Raw genomic sequence first — 5,770 nt, 5'->3', positions numbered from 1 at the left:
CGTGTGCTTCCCCAGTGTCCCCGGAGAGCGTAGGCAGTTGCCGAGGCCCCTTTCCTCGTTGCAGTCGCTTTTCCCTTTCGGTACTGTCTGCGCCTGGACGTCCTCAGCAGCTCACCCGCTGGCTGGCGGGATATGTGACCCGCCAAAACGTCACCCCACTCAATTAAAGCCACACGGGCTTTGACGCCCCCCCCCTCAGCCAGCCAGCAGTGTGTCCAGGCAGGATCCGTAAATATTCGGTTTATTAAAGCTCGGGATCACAGGCGACCGCCTGCTGGCTTCATCCCATGGAATTCTCCCCGGATCAGATCAGGCCCGGCACTAGGATGGCTGCGTTTCCTTCTCTGGCTGTAGCGAGCCCTCCTGGATGGGGCAAGTAAAGTTAAAATAAAATAGGTCTACAAAAGTAGCAGCCCCCTGGAGGGTGGGAGATGACAGGCGGATGTCTATGCAAGGCCCTCCTGTCCCCTGCAACTGTGATTTAAATTCCCCAGTAGCAAAAAAACCCAAAAAACATCATAGGGGCTGGCCAGTTAGCTCAGCTGGTTTAGAGTGCAGTGTTATAAACCAAGGTCAAGTGTTCAGATCCCCATACCAGCCAGCCACCAAAAAAAAAAAAAAAAATGCCAGTAGCCATGTTTGAAACAGGAGAAACAGGTGAAGTTAATCTGATGGTATATTTTATCTAACCCAGTATAGCCAAAATATTACCATTTCACCTTATAATCAATATGAGAAATTACTAGTGTGGTATTTCACCTTTTTTGGAGGGGGGGTATTCAAAGTCTTTGGAATCTTTGTCTTTACCTTTAATGCCACAAGTGGCCAGAGGCTGCTGGAAGGGACAGCACAGGTCTAAATCATTTCTGTACCCTGTCCCCTCCCAGCTGTTATTTAGCCCATTGGGTCTCAACAGGGATAATTCTGTGCCCCCACCCAGCAGACACTGGGCAATGTCTGAGGACATTTGTGGTTGTCACAACTGGGGGGAGCTCCTGGCATGGAGTGGGTGGAGGCCAGGGACGCTGCTCAGCACGTGCAGCGCCCAGGACGGCCCTGCCACAGAGAAGGAGCTGGCTCTAACAGGTAGTCCTCCCTGGGGCCACCGGGTTTTCTGTGACCAGAGACTGGGACACAGTGGGAAGGCGCACAGGGGAGAATCCTCACCCTGGGTGGGAAACGGCAGGAACAGCACAGAACCTTCTAGAAGGTGGGCAGTCTGGAGCAGCGAGCTCAGTCGCGCTGCTGGGGGCGGAGGTGTGTGACCGGCAGGAAGCCTCAGGTCCTAGAAGCGGAACTCAGCCGCCCTCTCGGGGGACTCCAGGGCCTGGTTAACGGAGTTTAGAGGAAGCTGCCACAGGGTTTCCCAGAAGGCAGGGGTCCTGCGTGGAGCAGGAGCGAGGAAGGGGAAGCAGGCTGGAAATGAAACCAGCAGGAGCCTCAGGCCTCCCCCCCTCCTCCCTGCCTCTGAGCTGACCAGGTGTGGCGGCCCAGGGCCTAGGCCGCACCTGGAGCAACAGGCCAGGTGGGTCAAGGCTGCAGAGAGCTACTGTTCTGCACTCCTGGTGCAACACGGGTGAAAAGGTGTGCCGGAACCTCGGCCCCAGTCTCACCTTTCTGTCCAGGGGCAGAAGGGGGTGGGCCTGCAGAGATGCACCTAGGGAACCAGAGCAAGGCCCTCAGAGGTCAGCACAGGTTAGAGAGGGATGGACACACCCTGAGCCATGGCCCAGCTGCTTCAGCCCTGTCCCCTCCCCTCCAGTGACTCACATGCGCCTGGCATGGCACAAGGTCCCTATTTGAACTTCAGGCCACAGACCCAGGAGCCTGGATTCACATCGCCACTACCCCTGGCTCTGTGACCTTGAGGAAGGTTGTGCCTGACACCCTGGAGTCTCAGTTTCCCTGTCTATAAAGGGAATCATCACAGACTGAATGAGATGGCTCCTCAGAAGGAGCAAATCCTCTCCACAGGTTTGAGGAGGCTTGATCCCTTCTCTTGCACCCCGTGATGTAGGCAGAACAGGTTTTCCTGTCCCTGCCAGGCTTCTACGGCAGCCAAGCCCCAGAGAGGTTGGGAGTCTCATCCGAGGAGATGTGGGGTCCGTGATCTTGGCCCTGCTTTCTGCCCCCACTCAGGTTACTACCTTTATAGTCCACAAACACTTAGGGCTTTTTTGTAGTGCCCCATGGGGGATCCTAAAAGCTAAGCGACCCTGCCTAAGGTGCTGGGCCCAGAAGTAAGAAGAGCCCACAGTTGCCCTAAGGCCTCAAGGCAGAGCCAGCCGGAAGCCGAGACTCCTGGGAAGGCGGCCAAGCCAGAGCCCACAGGTGGGGAGGGCATCCAAGGCGGGGCAACCATGTGGGCAAAAGCTTGGCACTGGATGGTGTAACGCAAGCCCTTGGAGAAGCCCAGTGCACTGGGGGCCTGGGCTGGGGGCACAAGGAGGATGGGGTTCCGTATGTTTCACAACAGTCTGGCAGAGCAGTGGTCAACCAGGATGTGTGTAGGACGTGGCCTGAGCTCAAAAGGTGTCAGGGAGGGCCGGCCCATGGCTCACTCAGGAGAGTGCGGTGCTGACAACACCAAGGTCAAGGGTTAAGATCCTCCTACTGGTCATCTTTAAAAAAAAAAAAAAAAAGAAGGTGTCAGGGAGCTCCCTACCATGCCTGGTGTCCACCTTCAGATTCTGGGGCTGAGGCTGGGAACAAGGGGACTTGGAGCATTGGCCGTTTACCATGTCACCATTTTTACCCTCAGAGGGCTTTGGTGGCGGCATAGCTAGTTGCTGAACAGGAAGCCAGGTCAGTTGGGTGCAACATGATGGGCCTTGAATGTCTGGTTAAAAAGCTAAAGCTTGGGGCCGGCCCGGTGGCACACTGGAGAGTGCGCCGCTTGGGAGCGCGGCGGCACTCCCGCTGAGGGTTCGGATCCCATGTGGAGACTGGTTCCCGCTCACTGGCTGAGCGCGGTGCGGGCGCAACACCAAGGGTTGCGATCCCGTTGCCGGTCAGTAAAAAAGACAAAAAGGAAAAAAAAAAAAAAAAAGCTAAAGCTTGGAGGCTGGCCGGCGAGCTCGGTCGGTGAGAGCCTGGTGTTGATAACACCAAGGTCAAGGGTTTGGGTCCCTGTACCAAAAAAATAATTATGATAAAAAAGAAACTGAAGTTCAACATGTTAAACATGGAGTTTTTACATGACCCAGCAATTCTGCTCCTAGGTATATGCCCAGAGAAATGAAAACATGCGTTCCTGCAAAAACACACACACACGTTCACAGCAGCATGATTCACAATAACCAAAGGGTGGATGCAACCCAGTGTCCATCAATGGATGAATGGACAAGCACAACGTGGTCCATCCACACAGTGGAATGTTACTCAGCTGTGAAAAGGGAGGAAATTCTGACACATGCTACAACATGGATGGACTTTGAAGATGTTATGGTAAATACAATAAACCAGAAGGGGGAGGAGGAGGAATCCCCTGAGACATAGGAGGGGAGCCCCTTGGGGGTCCCTAAGATAGTAGCAGCAGAGCCATGTGGGCTGAGGAAGCAGGAGACCCCAAGTGCAGAGAAGTGCAGGAGAAGATTAGAACGTAGCTGGAGCTAACGCTTGCAGGGCATCCACCATGTACATTCCATATCTGTACACCCATCTAATCCTCCCAACCACCCTTCGAGGGAGGGAGTACTGATATCTCATTTTACAGGTAACAACACTGAGGCACAGAGAAGGTAGGTAACTTGCCCCAGGTCACACAGCTCTGAAGCAGCTAAGCCTGGATTCCAACCCAGGCCCTCTGTTGCTAGAAGAGATGACCACTCTCCTCTACTACCTCCCTTGGGGGGGGTTGGGGGTGGAGGGAGAGACTTAGGCAGGATTCTGTCAGAATAAAAAGTGCCACTTAGCCACCGGCGTGCAAATCATTCACTTGCCTCCTGTCTTTGTACCTGCTGTTCCCTGTTCTGGAAGGTTCTTTCTTCTATCCCCCATCCCCACCCCCACCTCCTGCTTAAACTTCAGGCTCAGGGTAACCTTCCTCTTCCCCCAGCCAAGGGCTCGCAGGACCCCCTCCCCAGCGTGGCTCATTTAACTTGCCTGTCTCCCATCTTTGTGACCTTGGATTTGGCAATGGGTTCTTAAATAACACAGGTAACTTCAAAGAGCAAAAGAAAAACTCAATAAACTGGGCCTTATCACAATTAAAATGTGGGGCATCAAAGAACACTATTGAGTGAAAAGACAAACAGAGCGGGAGAAGATATTTGCAGATCGTGTATCCGATAAGGGTGTGGGATCCAGAATATATAAAGAACATTTGCCAGTCAACAACGAAAGGACAAACAGCCTCATGGAAAAAGGGCAGAAGACTTGAATAGACATTTCTCCAGAGATCTACGAGGAGCCGATAAGCTGGTGAAAAGATGCTCGACCACAGCACTGGGGAAGGACAGCCGTGGACAAGGTCTCTCCAGCGCGAGGCGTGGGGTCTGCCCCCGGAGGCTCAAGCGGGACAGGGAGGATTGGGGGCCTGGATTCCTGGGGTCTCTGCCCGTGATGCTCAACACCCCTGCGTGCAGGGAGGAGAGAAATGACATTGAAGATTCAGGGTCAGGGGTGTGGTAAGAGCCTAGGAGAGGCTGGGGTCGGGGAGAAGGCAGCCCCACCTCCCACGGGCTGGGAACTAAAGGGACAATGAAAGGTGGAACCCCACGTGAAAGTGCCTCCCCTCCCCTCCCGGTCCCTCTGGCAGTTGGCCCTCCTCACCATTAAAGGGCAGGGGCCACTGTGTTCCCAGCCCACCTGGCCCTGCTTCTCCCTGGGCCTCTGCGGGGCCCCACGTTGGAAACCCTAAAGTCTGCCCCTAAGGTTCTGGGAACCTCTCTGGGTCTTCTGTTTTCCCAGGTATATAATCAGGCCAACCTGGGAGGGGTGGAGAGGAGCTTTCAGGGGAGCACAGAGCAGCCGGCCCTGGCAGGACCCCACAGAGCTTGGGGGGCCAGGGGACTGGGGCACCTCAGCTGTGCACTGCCCTTCTCTCTGTGCATTTTAGGGTGTGCTTTTTCCCTGAGAAGATGCTGAGTCCAATACATAAGTCATCGTGGATGGGCGTGCACCGATCAATACCTGCTTTGATTATTTCAGAACATGCCCTTGTTCCCAGCAGCTGATTCCCAACAGCCAGAAGGTGGAAACAACCCAAATGTTATGAGCAGAGGAGTGGACAAACACCATGTGGTCCATCCACACGCTGGAACATTACTCAGCCATGAACAGGAACGAGGCTCTGACACACGCTGCAACATGGTGAATTCACCTTGAACACGTCACACTCAGTGACAGACGCCAGACACAGAAGGCCACAGTGTGTGTGATTCCATTTATATGAAATGTCCTGAACAGGCCGATCCACAGAGACAGAAAGTGGATTTGTGGTTGCCAGAGCTGGGGGAGGGGATGGGGAGTGAGCTGATGGGGACGGGTTTTCTCTTGGGGTTCTGGAACTAGATGAAGGCAACGGTTGCACAACTCTGTGAATATACTAAAAAAACCACTGAACTGTATATTCAAAGTGGGTGAACTCTCTGGTATGTGAATTATATCTCAATAAAGCTGTTAAAAAAACCCCACTCTCTCACATTTTTACATAAACTAACCAGCTGTCTCTGCGGAGATATGTTACTGATTGCGAAGGGAGGCTCCCCAGGCCTGTCTGACCAGTCCCCAAACACCTGGCCAAACTTGACCAGCCTCCCTGGGGGTG

Source organism: Galeopterus variegatus, unplaced genomic scaffold (assembly GCF_000696425.1).
Source record: "Galeopterus variegatus unplaced genomic scaffold, G_variegatus-3.0.2 Scaffold3258, whole genome shotgun sequence".
Lineage (NCBI taxonomy): Eukaryota > Metazoa > Chordata > Mammalia > Dermoptera > Cynocephalidae > Galeopterus > Galeopterus variegatus.
The sequence above is the reverse complement of the archived record's forward strand: the minus strand, read 5'-3'. Positions refer to the sequence as shown.